Below are 17158 nucleotides of genomic sequence, written 5' to 3' on the forward strand. Positions count from 1 at the left end.
TATATCCAGCCGGTATTTTAGCTTTCTTTTACATGTATATGGCTGTGCCTTTGGGCAAACAAAAAAATAAAGCCCCAGTCTGGTGATTTTTTACAATTCTTTTCACTATTTAGTAAGGAGGCAGAATGGAGGAACATGATGTCAGCTGCAGCAAGGCTGATCACCTGCCAACTGAACAAAGCTTTTTTCAAAATAGACCAGCATTTTCTCACCCTGTCCTGAAATATCCTTTTGTTTGGTTTGCATAGTTTGTATACTTTAATATATGTAAGGGGAAAAAAAGCCAGTCTTATTTTTTTTTATCTCCCCCAATTGACAGCAGTTTAAGCTGAGCTGACGTTTGGCCTGATTTGCTAGCATATTTTTTTTCATCCCTGGAGATGTGAACTCCCTTTCACTTTCTATAATTTAGTACATTCATGTTTACTGGAGGTCAAATAATACATAGAGCCCTTTTCACCTGGTGCTGTGAATAGTGTGTGGATTTTAAGATGGATAATTCTAGAAACTGGTTACACAGGTCCACAGTTTTCCTTTCTTTAGATTAGGTAATCAGCTGGTATTTTAACCTATTTAGAACTATTACTCTGCTGCTCTATTGATTTTTTGAGTGCATTTTGGATATTAACCACCTTTTGCTTTTGTGTAAAAATTGTGATTGCCCCACACTCCCTAGAGAGACCAAAAAGCACCTAGGTATTCTTCAAAAAGATAGTTTTTCTAAATCAGGTATGTGATTGCTTACAGTATTAGAAACCCTAATTTACAGTTAGCCCTAAATGACCACAATTAAGGGGGATAACTGTACTCATCAGGGTATTCAAGTAGTTTTGAAAATCATTGTGTCAGTTTAAAGGGACACAATTCCCTGATTACTTGCCCTCTCTATATACACTTATCAAAACATTTAATTTACAACCAAAGAACAGAACGCCCATACTTCTTAACTGTTGTATATACAGTAGTGATAATACCCATAGTTCTCGTACATTGAGTATACTTTAATGATAGTGTCTAGATCAGGGTTTCTCATATTCATTCATCAAATACTTCTAACAGGCCAGATGTTATATATTTCCTTAGTTGGACTGCTATGACATCAATTATGCTTGACTCACTTGTGCTCACAATGACAAATCCTCTAAATCTGGCCCGTTAAAGATTCTTATGGATTGGAGATGACTGGACTAGAGTGTTACCACCACACTTGCCACAAGACAGGGATTAAACGATAGAAGCCAGACAGAAAACTGAAGAACGAGATACCCAGGTTATAGATGCTAAACGATTATTCAGTGTAGATATATGTAAAATAATGAAACAATAGGAGCAGCGATATAGTTGTAGGAGCTGTGTCTACCTGGATATTTTAAGCCCCACCATAAGACATAAATATATTGGGAAATATTTGGCATGGATTGGTCTTAAAGGGCAGATTAGTCATTTTCACTGTGGTCTAAAAGCTCAGAAACAGATTTTGTCAAATCTTGAACAGATATTGACCATCTTGATCTGACTCACAGAAATGAAAGTCACAATCACTGGCTGTATAGCTTGTAAGTATGCAGAGCTATGTACATAACAGTACTGATACAGAGCAGAGCTATGCACATAACAGTACAGATACAGAGCAGAGCTATGCACATAACAGTACTGATACAGAGCAGAGCTATGCACATAACAGTACTGATACAGAGCAGAGCTATGCACATAACAGTACAGATACAGAGCAGAGCTATGCACATAACAGTACAGATACAGAGCAGAGCTATGCACATAACAGTACAGATACAGAGCAGAGCTATGCACATAACAGTACTGATACAGAGCAGAGCTATGCACATAACAGTACTGATACAGAGCAGAGCTATGCACATAACAGTACAGATACAGAGCAGAGCTATGCACATAACAGTACAGATACAGAGCAGAGCTATGCACATAACAGTACAGATACAGAGCAGAGCTATGCACATAACAGTACTGATACAGAGCAGAGCTATGCACATAACAGTACTGATACAGAGCAGAGCTATGCACATAACAGTACTGATACAGAGCAGAGCTATGCACATAACAGTACTGATACAGAGCAGAGCTATGCACATAACAGTACTGATACAGAGCAGAGCTATGCACATAACAGTACTGATACAGAGCAGAGCTATGCACATAACAGTACTGATACAGAGCAGAGCTATGCACATAACAGTACTGATACAGAGCAGAGCTATGCACATAACAGTACTGATACAGAGCAGAGCTATGCACATAACAGTACTGATACAGAGGAGAGCTATGCACATAACAGTACTGATACAGAGCAGAGCTATGCACATAACAGTACAGATACAGAGCAGAGCTATGCACATAACAGTACAGATACAGAGCAGAGCTATGCACATAACAGTACAGATACAGAGCAGAGCTATGCACATAACAGTACTGATACAGAGCAGAGCTATGCACATAACAGTACTGATACAGAGCAGAGCTATGCACATAACAGTACTGATACAGAGCAGAGCTATGCACATAACAGTACTGATACAGAGCAGAGCTATGCACATAACAGTACTGATACAGAGCAGAGCTATGCACATAACAGTACTGATACAGAGCAGAGCTATGCACATAACAGTACTGATACAGAGCAGAGCTATGCACATAACAGTACTGATACAGAGCAGAGCTATGCACATAACAGTACTGATACAGAGCAGAGCTATGCACATAACAGTACTGATACAGAGCAGAGCTATGCACATAACAGTACAGATACAGAGCAGAGCTATGCACATAGCAGTAAGGATACAGAGCATAAGTATGCAAGGTGACTTACATGCCATTACTTTGATGCAAAAATGTAAACAAGATTGTTAAAATGAGTGAACATCCAATTCTAGTCATCAAGGAAGTATTGCTGCCAAGTAAAATAAATCGCAAGAAGCAAAAGCTCATTGTAAGATAGGGTGGTCCAGCAATATTTGAAGAGCATAATGGTATTTATATATGATTAGCGTAGGGATCTGACACTGGAAAAGATCAGTTAGCACATGAGGATTTACTGTTTACAATAGATATAAAAATGGCATTCTGAGTAAGTGAGGAAAGTGCTCTGGTAGATTGTTAGACTCAGTGAAACTCTCCATGTCCATTTCACAGCACACTGAAAATCGTGCCTCCTGTGATATAATTAATAGTGATGGTGAAGTCCCAAGCCTTTGTGGAGTGTGTAATTGTCCTTTGTTTTTATTTCCTATAACAGTATCCCACGCTGCCATCTACAGGACAACAGCTGTCAGAGGTTAGGTCAGATGTGAGCTGGACATACACACACTATAAAGACCCCTCTTTATTGGGCTGGTATGATTGTATGCCCTGTTGGAAGATACCAACACCCTTGTTAGTAATGTTATCAGCTCAACAGTAATCACAATACAAAAATACTCAGACCCTTTACTGACAGTTCTTTGCCAATAGATTTTTTGTTTAATGGCATTTTTCATATGCTACCACAATTAATACACAGCTCCTGCCGGATAGTCAATATGCATGCAAAAAAAATTATAATAATAAACCCTTAATTTTAACACCAACTTTATACCGGTGCTAAGCTATAAAACCAGCTACATATCTGACTCCAAGGTACCGGTGCTAAGATATAAAACCAGCTACATATCTGACTCCAAGGTACAGGTGCTAAGCTATAAAACCAGCTACATATCTGACTCCAAGGTACCGGTGCTAAGATATAAAACCAGCTACATATCTGACTCCAAGGTACCAGTGCTAAGCTATAAAACCAGCTACATATCTGACTCCAAGGTACCGGTGCTAAGCTATAAAACCATCTACATATCTGACTCCAAGGTACCGGTGCTAAGCTATAAAACCATCTACATATCTGACTCCAAGGTACCGGTGCTAAAATATAAAACCAGCTACATATCTGACTCCAAGGTACCGGTGCTAAGATATAAAACCAGCTACATATCTGACTCCAAGGTACCGGTGCTAAGATATAAAACCAGCTACATATCTGACTCCAAGGTTCAGGTGCTAAGCTATAAAACCATCTACATATCTGACTCCAAGGTACCGGTGCTAAGATATAAAACCAGCTACATATCTGACTCCAAGGTACCGGTGCTAAGCTATAAAACCATCTACATATCTGACTCCAAGGTTGAAAATTAAGAATAAGGTGGAACCTTTAGCCTTAATTCCACAAAATATTTTAAGCATAAAGTCAACTCAGTTCATCATCCAAAGAGCGTAGCATCTATTGTCATGCATAATTGCAGTAGTATCATGCTATAAACATGGGTGGCCAGGGATTTTTTTGTTTCGGGGGGGGGGGGGGGGGGGGGGGGGATAAAATCTCACAAAAAATTCAGCAAAGACACATTTAAAATATATTTATAATTTCAACATCCCACCATAATTTAAGTCTGAACAAAGTGTCTAACTATGGTAGTAATTAATTGGCATGTTTACGTCAACCATTGTTTCAAGAAAATAGGCTTTGTTCCATATAATATCTGTTAGTTTATTTTTTTGTAGAGACTTTAGTAGTTTCCTAACCTTTCTGTTTCTCTGTGTTTAGTGGTACTTGTAGTTTTTGATAAACTATATTATATTCAGAGGCTCGGGTTACCCCTTATTTAAAAGAGCAGTCTTGTTTTTTTTCATATTAGGCATCTTATGGCTGTGTAACAGGTTATAAAACTGTCATTTGCACACTGACTACAGTTGAAAAATGAGATTGCCCTTTTAACAAAATGGTGTCACATGTCCCTCTTATTGCCACAGTGGCTTAAAAAAAAGGCTTTTTTTTAACTCTTCAATCACAAGTTCAAACTCAAGACATGTGGCTTAGCCCTAGATAACCTGACTATTTATGGGTCTGCTTCTCTTCAGCTGAGATACAGTCTCTCTGGTTAGACTAGAGCAATAAATTGCTCCAAATATTAAGATAGTTTGGCAGAAAAGCATTTGACTTGTTAGCACAAAAGTACCACAAAACACACAGTCAAATCAAGGAACGAGCAAATCAAGGAACGACTTTAAAAAAGAATTCCAGTGTAAAGGAAGGGTCCTGTCAGAGCTGGGCCTGAATATAAAAAAAAAATCTGTGGACTGAATCGAAGATGGTTGTGCACAGGAGGTCCCCTCTCAGTTTGGCTCGAAGCTTGAACTCTTCTGCATAGAACAAGGGGATACGTTGCAAAATACAGGTGTGAGAAAAAACAAACGTACTGTAAGAGTCAAGACATATTGCTTGTATCAGGTAACATGTCACAAATTAACTACGTGCATGCTTGTATCAGGTAACATGTCACAAATTAACTACGTGCACCATCTTCTCTCTCCTATTAAAAGATGCCTTTTTTTAAAGGGACATAAAACCCCCAAAAATGTTTTTCATGATTTAGACAGAGCATACATTTTAAACAGCTTTACAATTCACTTCTATTATCATATTTTATTTGTAAATTTGGTATCCCTTGTTGAAAGGCTGGAAGATAAGTTCAGGAGTGTGTCCGTATCTGCAGCAATGTACGGCAGCAGTTTGGCAAGAATGCTATTCATTAGCAAGAGTACTAGATGGCAGCTGTGTATGCAGCAATGCTATAGCATAAAGGGAATCTGCCTAAAAGCAAAAAGTGAGTCACTGTGAACCTCATTTGCATGTCTTACCCAGAATCCTTTGCGGCATTGGAAACAATGCAACCAGAGGTCTTCTGTGGGAAAAGCAAATCTGACTTGTCTAGATTTGTTAATGGGCTACACAATGAGTTATTTCCTCTACATTTTATGGGTATAGATATATATATATATTTTAAATTAACATTATCACATATATATAGAAATATATGTTTAATAATACATATTAATTCCTTTCTATGCGAAAAACATTGGAATGTAAAATACAAACTTCCGGTTTTGTGCTTTTTGTCTAACATTGTGTCGGGTTAGCGCACATACGGAATAGCAAATATGAAATATTGATAAAAATATTAATAGTTATAAATAAGTATAGATACTGTAAAATATAAATATATATTCTATGTATTTTTGGGGGGATTTTTTGTTCATCTATAATAATTACTTACAATAATTATTAATATTTTTCAATATTCTATATTTAATAAATACATAACGCACCTTAAGATAACTCATATCAGTTAGCACACATGAATAATTAGTGCACTTCGGTTTGCACACTTAGGCCTAGATTTGGAGTTCGGCGGTAAAAGGGCTGCTAACGCTCCGCGGGCTTTTTTCTGGCCGCACAATAAATTTAACTCTGGTATCGAGAGTTTAATCAAATGCTGCGTTAGGCTCCAAAAAAGGAGCGTAGAGCATTTTTACCGCAAATGCAACTCTCGATACCAGAGTTGCTTACGGACGCGGCCGGCCTCAAAAACGTGCTCGTGCACGATTCTCCCATAGGAAACAATGGGGCTGTTTGAGCTGAAAAAAAACCTAACACCTGCAAAAAAGCAGCGTTCAGCTCCTAACGCAGCCCCATTGTTTCCTATGGGGAAACACTTCCTACGTCTGCACCTAACACCCCTAACATGTACCCCGAGTCTAAACACCCCTACCCTTACACTTATTAACCCCTAATCTGCCGCCCCCGCTATCGCTGACCCCTGCATTACACTTTTAACCCCCTAATCTGCCGCTCCGTAAAACGCCGCCACCTACGTTATCCCTATGTACCCCTAATCTGCTGCCCTAACATCGCCGACCCCTATGTTATATTTATTAACCCCTAATCTGCCCCCACAACGTCGCCGACACCTACCTACACTTATTAACCCCTAATCTGCCGAGCGGACCTGAGCGCTACTATAATAAAGTTATTAACCCCTAATCCGCCTCACTAACCCTATCATAAATAGTATTAACCCCTAATCTGCCCTCCCTAACATCGCCGACACCTACCTTCAATTATTAACCCCTAAACTTCCGATCGGAGCTCACCGCTATTCTAATAAATGGATTAACCCCTAAAGCTAAGTCTAACCCTAACACTAACACCCCCCTAACTTAAATATAATTTACATCTAACGAAATAAATTAACTCTTATTAAATAAATTATTCCTATTTAAAGCTAAATACTTACCTGTAAAATAAACCCTAATATAGCTACAATATAAATTATAATTATATTATAGCTATTTTAGGGTTAATATTTATTTCTCCAACATAGGTGTGTCCGGTCCACGGCGTCATCCTTACTTGTGGGATATTCTCTTCCCCAACAGGAAATGGCAAAGAGCCCAGCAAAGCTGGTCACATGATCCCTCCTAGGCTCCGCCTACCCCAGTCATTCTCTTTGCCGTTGTACAGGCAACATCTCCACGGAGATGGCTTAGAGTTTTTTAGTGTTTAACTGTAGTTTTTATTATTCAATCAAGAGTTTGTTATTTTGAAATAGTGCTGGTATGTACTATTTACTCAGAAACAGAAAAGAGATGAAGATTTCTGTTTGTATGAGGAAAATGATTTTAGCAACCGTCACTAAAATCCATGGCTGTTCCACACAGGACTGTTGAGAGCAATTAACTTCAGTTGGGGAACAGTGAGCAGTCTCTTGCTGCTTGAGGTATGACACATTCTAACAAGACGATGTAATGCTGGAAGCTGTCATTTTCCCTCTGGGATCCGGTAAGCCATGTTTATTACGATTGTAAATAAGGGCTTCAAAAAGGGCTTATTAAGACTGTAGACTTTTTTTGGGCTAAATCGATTGATTATTAACACATATTTAGCCTTGAGGAATCATTTTATCTGGGTATTTTGATATAATAATATCGGCAGGCACTGTTTTAGACACCTTATTCTTTAGGGGCTTTCCCAAAGCATAGGCAGAGCCTCATTTTCGCGCCGGTGTTGCGCACTTGTTTTTGAGAGGCATGGCATGCAGTCGCATGTGAGAGGAGCTCTGATACTTAGAAAAGACTTTCTGAAGGCGTCATTTGGTATCGTATTCCCCTTGGGGCTTGGTTGGGTCTCAGCAAAGCAGATACCAGGGACTGTAAAGGGGTTAAAGTTCAAAACGGCTCCGGTTCCGTTATTTTAAGGGTTAAAGCTTCCAAATTTGGTGTGCAATACTTTTAAGGCTTTAAGACACTGTGGTGAAAATTTGGTAAATTTTTAACAATTCCTTCATGTTTTTTCGCATTTGCAGTAATAAAGTGTGTTCAGTTTAAAATTTAAAGTGACAGTAACGGTTTTATTTTAAAACGTTTTTTTGTACTTGTTATCAAGTTTATGCCTGTTTAACATGTCTGAACTACCAGATAGACTGTGTTCTGAATGTGGGGAAGCCAGAATTCCTATTCATTTAAATAAATGTGATTTATGTGACAATGACAATGATGCCCAAGATGATTCCTCAAGTGAGGGGAGTAAGCATGGTACTGCATCATTCCCTCCTTCGTCTACACGAGTCTTGCCCACTCAGGAGGCCCCTAGTACATCTAGCGCGCCAATACTCCTTACTATGCAACAATTAACGGCTGTAATGGATAATTCTGTCAAAAACATTTTAGCCAAAATGAACACTTTTCAGCGTAAGCGCGACTGCTCTGTTTTAGATACTGAAGAGCATGACGACGCTGATATTAATATTTCTGAAGGGCCCCTAACTCAGTCTGATGGGGCCAGGGAGGTTTTGTCTGAGGGAGAAATTACTGATTCAGGGAACATTTCTCAACAAGCTGAACCTGATGTGATTGCATTTAAATTTAAGTTGGAACATCTCCGCATTCTGCTTAAGGAGGTATTATCCACTCTGGATGATTGTGACAAGTTGGTCATCCCAGAGAAACTATGTAAAATGGACAAGTTCCTAGAGGTGCCGGGGCTCCCAGAAGCTTTTCCTATACCCAAGCGGGGTGGCGGACATTGTTAATAAAGAATGGGAAAGGCCCCGGTATTCCTTTCGTCCCTCCCCCCATATTTAAAAATTGTTTCCTATGGTCGACCCCAGAAAGGACTTATGGCAGACAGTCCCCAAGGTCGAGGGAGCGGTTTCCACTTTAAAACAAACGCACCACTATACCCATAGAGGATAGTTGTGCTTTCAAAGATCCTATGGATAAAAAATTAGAAGGTTTGCTTAAAAAGATGTTTGTTCAGCAGGGTTACCTTCTACAACCAATTTCATGCATTGTCCCTGTCGCTACAGCCGCATGTTTCTGGTTCGATGAGCTGATAAAGGCGGTCGACAGTGATTCTCCTCCTTATGAGGAGATTAAGGACAGAATCAATGCTCTCAAATTGGCTAATTCTTTCACCCTAGACGCCACTTTGCAATTGGCTAGGTTAGCGGCTAAGAATTCTGGGTTTGCTATTGTGGCGCGCAGAGCGCTTTGGTTGAAATCTTGGTCGGCTGATGCGTCTTCCAAGAACAAGCTACTTAACATTCCTTTCAAGGGGAAAACGCTGTTTGGCCCTGACTTGAAAGAGATTATCTCGGATATCACTGGGGGTAAGGGCCACGCCCTTCCTCAGGATCGGCCTTTCAAGGCAAAAAATAAACCTAATTTTCGTCCCTTTCGTAGAAACGGACCAGCCCAAAGTGCTACGTCCTCTAAGCAAGAGGGTAATACTTCTCAAGCCAAGCCAGCTTGGAGACCAATGCAAGGCTGGAACAAGGGAAAGCAGGCCAAGAACCTGCCACTGCTACCAAGACAGCATGAAATGTTGGCCCCCGATCCGGGACCGGATCTGGTGGGGGGCAGACTCTCTCTCTTCGCTCAGGCTTGGGCAAGAGATGTTCTGGATCCTTGGGCGCTAGAAATAGTCTCCCAAGGTTATCTTCTGGAATTCAAGGGACTTCCCCCAAGGGGGAGGTTCCACAGGTCTCAGTTGTCTTCAGACCACATAAAAAGACAGGCATTCTTACATTGTGTAGAAGACCTGTTAAAAATGGGAGTGATTCATCCCGTTCCATTAAGAGAACAAGGGATGGGGTTCTACTCCAATCTGTTTATAGTTCCCAAAAAAGAGGGAACGTTCAGACCAATCTTAGATCTCAAGATCTTAAACAAGTTTCTCAAGGTTCCATCGTTCAAGATGGAAACCATTCGAACTATTCTTCCTTCCATCCAGGAAGGTCAATTCATGACCACGGTGGATTTAAAGGATGCGTATCTACATATTCCTATCCACAAGGAACATCATCGGTTCCTGAGGTTCGCATTCCTGGACAAACATTACCAGTTCGTGGCGCTTCCTTTCGGATTAGCCACTGCTCCAAGGATTTTCACAAAGGTACTAGGGTCCCTTCTAGCTGTGCTAAGACCAAGGGGCATTGCTGTAGTACCTTACTTGGACGACATTCTGATTCAAGCGTCGTCCCTTCCTCAAGCAAAGGCTCACACGGACATTGTCCTGGCCTTTCTCAGATCTCACGGATGGAAAGTGAACGTGGAAAAGAGTTCTCTATCTCCGTCAACAAGGGTTCCCTTCTTGGGAACAATAATAGACTCCTTAGAAATGAGGATTTTTCTGACAGAGGCCAGAAAAACAAAACTTCTAGACTCTTGTCGGATACTCCATTCCGTTCCTCTTCCTTCCATAGCTCAGTGCATGGAAGTGATCGGGTTGATGGTAGCGGCAATGGACATAGTTCCTTTTGCACGCATTCATCTAAGACCATTACAACTGTGCATGCTCAGTCAGTGGAATGGGGACTATACAGACTTGTCTCCGAAGATACAAGTAAATCAGAGGACCAGAGACTCACTCCGTTGGTGGCTGTCCCTGGACAACCTGTCACGAGGGATGACATTCCGCAGACCAGAGTGGGTCATTGTCACGACCGACGCCAGTCTGATGGGCTGGGGCGCGGTCTGGGGATCCCTGAAAGCTCAGGGTCTTTGGTCTCGGGAAGAATCTCTTCTACCGATAAATATTCTGAACTGAGAGCGATATTCAATGCTCTCAAGGCTTGGCCTCAGCTAGCGAGGGCCAAGTTCATACGGTTTCAATCAGACAACATGACAACTGTTGCGTACATCAACCATCAGGGGGGAACAAGGAGTTCCCTGGCGATGGAAGAAGTGACCAAAATCATTCTATGGGCGGAGTCTCACTCCTGCCCCCTGTCTGCTATCCACATCCCAGGAGTGGAAAATTGGGAAGCGGATTTTCTGAGTCGTCAGACATTGCATCCGGGGGAGTGGGAACTCCATCCGGAAATCTTTGCCCAAGTCACTCAGCGGTGGGGCATTCCAGACATGGATCTGATGGCCTCTCGTCAGAACTTCAAAGCTCCTTGCTACGGGTCCAGATCCAGGGATCCCAAGGCGGCTCTAGTGGATGCACTAGTAGCACCTTGGACCTTCAAACTAGCTTATGTGTTCCCGCCGTTTCCTCTCATCCCAGGCTGGTAGCCAGGATCAATCAGGAGACGGCGTCGGTGATCTTGATAGCTCCTGCGTGGCCACGCAGGACTTGGTACGCAGATCTGGTGAATATGTCATCGGCTCCTCCTTGGAAGCTACCTTTGAGACGAGACCTTCTTGTTCAGGGTCCGTTCGAACATCCGAATCTGGTTTCACTCCAGCTGACTGCTTGGAGATTGAACGCTTGATCTTATCGAAGCGAGGATTCTCAGATTCTGTTATCGATACTCTTGTTCAGGCCAGAAAGCCTGTAACTAGAAAGATTTACCACAAAATTTGGAAAAAATATATCTGTTGGTGTGAATCTAAAGGATTCCCTTGGGACAAGGTTAAGATTCCTAGGATTCTATCCTTCCTTCAAGAAGGATTGGAAAAAGGATTATCTGCAAGTTCCCTGAAGGGACAGATTTCTGCCTTGTCTGTGTTACTTCACAAAAAGCTGGCCGCTGTGCCAGATGTTCAAGCCTTTGTTCAGGCTTGGTTAGAATTAAGCCTGTTTACAAACCTTTGACTCCTCCTTGGAGTCTCAATTTAGTTCTTTCAGTTCTTCAGGGGGTTCCGTTTGAACCCTTGCATTCCGTTGATATTAAGTTATTATCTTGGAAAGTTTTGTTTTTAGTTGCAATTTCTTCTGCTAGAAGAGTTTCAGAATATCTGCTCTGCAGTGTTCTCCTCCTTATCTGGTGTTCCATGCAGATAAGGTGGTTTTACGTACTAAACCTGGTTTTCTTCCAAAAGTTGTTTCTAACAAAAACATTAACCAGGAGATTATCGTACCTTCTCTGTGTCCGAAACCAGTTTCAAAGAAGGAACGTTTGTTGCACAATTTGGATGTTGTTCGCGCTCTAAAATTCTATTTAGATGCTACAAAGGATTTTAGACAAACATCTTCCTTGTTTGTTGTTTATTCTGGTAAAAGGAGAGGTCAAAAAGCAACTTCTACCTCTCTCTCTTTTTGGATTAAAAGCATCATCAGATTGGCTTACGAGACTGCCGGACGGCAGCCTCCCGAAAGAATCACGGCTCATTCCACTAGGGCTGTGGCTTCCACATGGGCCTTCAAGAACGAGGCTTCTGTTGATCAGATATGTAGGGCAGCGACTTGGTCTTCACTGCACACTTTTACCAAATTTTACAAGTTTGATACTTTTGCTTCTTCTGAGGCTATTTTTGGGAGAAAGGTTTTGCAAGCCGTGGTGCCTTCCATTTAGGTGACCTGATTTGCTCCCTCCCTTCATCCGTGTCCTAAAGCTTTGGTATTGGTTCCCACAAGTAAGGATGACGCCGTGGACCGGACACACCTATGTTGGAGAAAACAGAATTTATGTTTACCTGATAAATTACTTTCTCCAACGGTGTGTCCGGTCCACGGCCCGCCCTGGTTTTTTTAATCAGGTCTGATAATTTATTTTCTTTAACTACAGTCACCACGGTACCATATGGTTTCTCCTATGCAAATATTCCTCCTTAACGTCGGTCGAATGACTGGGGTAGGCGGAGCCTAGGAGGGATCATGTGACCAGCTTTGCTGGGCTCTTTGCCATTTCCTGTTGGGGAAGAGAATATCCCACAAGTAAGGATGACGCCGTGGACCGGACACACCGTTGGAGAAAGTAATTTATCAGGTAAACATAAATTCTGTTTTTACAGGCAACTTTGTATTTATTTTAACCAGGTACAATAGCTATTAAATAGTTAAGAACTATTTAATAGTTACCTAGTTAAAATAATAACAAATTTACCTGTAAAATAAATCCTAACCTAAGATATAATTAAACCTAACACTACCCTATCAATAAAATAATTAAATAAACTACCTACAATTACCTACAATTAACCTAACACTACACTATCAATAAATTAATTAAACACAATTGCTACAAATAAATACAATTAAATAAACTAGCTAAAGTACAAAAAATAAAAAAGAACTAAGTTACAGAAAATAAAAAAATATTTACAAACATAAGAAAAATATTACAACAATTTTAAACTAATTACACCTACTCTAAGCCCCCTAATAAAATAACAAAGCCCCCCAAAATAAAAAATTCCCTACCCTATTCTAAATTAAAAAAGTTACAAGCTCTTTTACCTTACCAGCCCTGAACAGGGCCCTTTGCGGGGCATGCCCCAAGAATTTCAGCTCTTTTGCCTGTAAAAAAAACATACAATACCCCCCCCCAACATTACAACCCACCACCCACATACCCCTAATCTAACCCAAACCCCCCTTAAATAAACCTAACACTAATCCCCCTGAAGATCTTCCTACCTTGTCTTCACCATCCAGGTATCACCGATCCGTCCTGGCTCCAAGATCTTCATCCAACCCAAGCGGGGGTTGGCGATCCATAATCCGGTGCTCCAAAGTCTTCCTCCTATCCGGCAAGAAGAGGACATCCGGACGGGCAAACATCTTCTCCAAGCGGCATCTTCGATCTTCTTCCATCCGGTGCGGAGCGGGTCCATCTTGAAGCAGGCGACGCGGATCCATCCTCTTCTTCCGATGTCTCCCGACTAATGACGGTTCCTTTAAGGGACGTCATCCAAGATGGCGTCCCTCGAATTCCGATTGGCTGATAGGATTCTATCAGCCAATCGGAATTAAGGTAGGAATTTTCTGATTGGCTGATGGAATCAGCCAATCAGAATCAAGTTCAATCCGATTGGCTGATCCAATCAGCCAATCAGATTGAGCTCGCATTCTATTGGCGATTTGCGGTCGGAAGATTAGGGGTTAATTATTGTAAGTAGCTGGCGGCGACGTTGTGGGGGGCAGGTTAGGGGTGAATAAATATAATACAGGGGTCGGCGGGGTTAGGGGCAGCAGATTAGGGGTACATAAATATAACGTAGGTGGCGGTCGGCAGATTAGGGGTTAAAAATTTTAATCGAGTGGCGGCGGTGTGGGGGGACCTCGGTTTAGGGGTACATAGGTAGTTTATGGGTGTTAGTGTACTTTAGGGTACAGTAGTTAAAAGCTTTATGAACCGGCGTTAGCCAGAAAGCTCTTAACTCCTGCTATTTTCAGGCGGCTGGAATTTTGTCGTTAGAGCTCTAACGCTCACTTCAGAAACGACTCTAAATACCGGCGTTAGAAAGATCCCATTGAAAAGATAGGCTACGCAAATGGCGTAGGGGGATCTGCGGTATGGAAAAGTCGCGGCTGAAAAGTGAGCGTTAGACCCTTTAATCACTGACTCCAAATACCAGCGGGCGGCCAAAACCAGCGTTAGGAGCCTCTAACGCTGGTTTTGACGGCTACCGCCGAACTCCAAATCTAGGCCATAATCAGCAGCAGCATTTTGGGATTGTAATCACTGGAAAAACACACAGACAATCCCAAATGAAACTAGGAACATTAAACAGCTGGGTGCATCTACAGTAAGTTGGTTACTACTTACTATGCTATTTTTTTCTTTAAAAATCTCTGCATTTTATACTGAGCGCCGCCATCTTGTAGGTTGAGTATTGTTGTATCCTGTGATAGGAGCAGTGCACTCTCACAGATCTACTTTTGACAGCTGCATCTTTCACTTCAGTTTAGCTCACATAATATAGAGCAAAAGCGTTACATGTTTGCAGTTTTTTGCACAGTTTAAAAGTTACATAACAAATATAAGCTCCAAAAGGGCGGCGCCCAGTGTGAAGATGCAGAGCGTCACTAACTGATAAGCAGCTTATACAGTGGTACAGACCCTCACAAAAACACACAGTTCCTACTGAAATACACATGCACAGCATGGTCTAGAGTTGCCACCTCGGCCATGTTTTCCTGGACTCTTATGAGTTACACATGCTGCAGGGTATGCAGAGGGGAACATGAATTGCAACCCCTGCACAGCACACGAATAGTGATCCTAGACAGTATTATTCATGTTCCTCCCTGCACACCCTGCAGCATATGTAACTCATAAGTGCTTAGGAAAGCATGGCTGAGGTGACAACCCTAGCATTGTCTGACTTACAGACATATAACATACGCAATAAGCAGACTGACATACACTAACATAAACTGAAACGCATGAGTGCAGATTTGCTATTACTGACAAATCTGAAACTCTTGCCTCAGTATACTCCCTCTCCCAGCATGTATAGGGTTAATGTCCTGTTCTTGCAGAAATATGAAACACACACCTCCCCATCTGAATGCTACCGGTCTTCCAGAGCGGCTTCATATACTGGCATAAGAGGGAGCGTTCTGTGCTCATCACATCCCAGCCCATCAGCATCTCTGTGACAGGAGCTATTTATGGCTCTGGCTGCAGCAAGTTATGTTCTTAAAGTGGCTGATCCTAGTAAATCGCTGCATCTGCATTGTGCCTCCTGACATACACAACTATTGGCTACAGCAATATCTGTGTGGGTTATTCTCAGCAGCTGTGTACAATGTCCTCTAATAATATTCAGGAAAATGTGTGCTCCTTTTAAATAAATTAGGAGGCAGTTTGTTTAAAAAAAAGAAAAAAATATAAGGGTTTATTCTATGACATTAAACAATGTGAGACTTACTTTGGTATCTCATTTGTAATTGTCCCTAACTGGCAGGGGTCAAGTCGGGCGGGAACGCATGGGAACAGAGTTCCTGCACTATTTTTGCAGAAGGAACTAAGTTCCCTCTGGGCAGAGAACAGAAACACTTCAGTAAACACTGCTGCTGCTGGTGGGAGGAGCTGGAGCACAGTATTGTTAGAGGGATAGTGAGATCCTCTAGTAATGGGCAGTAATACTTCCTACAATACACTGCTGTTTTATTACCCCTGTTATGAATATTCTCTTTATTATCTTTTATATTACACATGGTGCTTACATTTCTGTGTGGCTTGCTCTGGGGTTATTTAGCTCCCCTCAGCAGAAACAGGACTATTGCACCTTAAATGAGTGAGACTCTGTGACAGAGGAGGATTCTCAGGCCCAAAAGCAACCGTTCAACCCTTCATTGGATTTAATTTGCTATCATTAACTGAAGTGTATTGATTATATAAATATAAATACAGTGAGTGTGTGTGTGTATGTATGTATGTATGTGTATGTGTGTATGTATATATATATATATATATAACAGTATTAATTGCGAGGGAGAATGGATGTCTTGGTGAGTTCCCACACATTTTTTGTAGGACTTGGCCCCTGCTAACCGGTCTCAGCAGAGGAGATAAGACAACATGATTTTAAACCGGGGGAAACCTAGCTTACAACATGGGGTACCTACTTCTTTATGGACACTAAACATTTACATTTATTTCTTCAATATTTAAACAACAAATATAATTAATAAAACACATCTGCATATCATTCTAAGGTTAATTTTTGCTTTAAATGCATAATGAAGTTGAGCGTTTATAGTTTAATGTCTTTTTAAAGGGGACATTCTAATGTAAGAATGACATGCTCTGATTCATTGCAGAATGTCATTTTTGCATTACTAGTTACTGTGTTTAACCCAATAAATGTGTTAAGCACATAGGTAAAGTTCTACTCAGAAGATGGTGATTGGTGGGTTGTGCAACTTTGTTTTTCATTGGCTCACTGGCTACTTGGGAGTTGCAATACTCGCAGCTTAGAAGCAGGACATTACCTATATGATTAACCCATTTGTTAGACCCCCTAATGCAAAAACTACATGCCTTAATTAATTAGAGCATGCTGTTCTTGAATTAAAATATCCCTTTAAAATTGCACATAACATAAAGTGATCTTGCTAAACAAACCCTTATCCAGT

The 17158-nt window shown here is 41.2% G+C and overlaps 1 protein-coding gene across 1 annotated transcript in view; it reads left to right on the forward strand.

The window, feature by feature from the left end:
• Positions 1–17158, forward strand: part of SSBP4 (single stranded DNA binding protein 4) — a 598177-nt gene that overhangs the window by 377178 nt on the left and 203841 nt on the right. The window lies entirely within an intron of this gene.

The sequence above is a fragment of the Bombina bombina genome, chromosome 2, assembly GCF_027579735.1.
Source record: "Bombina bombina isolate aBomBom1 chromosome 2, aBomBom1.pri, whole genome shotgun sequence".
NCBI classification, from domain to species: Eukaryota; Metazoa; Chordata; class Amphibia; order Anura; family Bombinatoridae; genus Bombina; species Bombina bombina.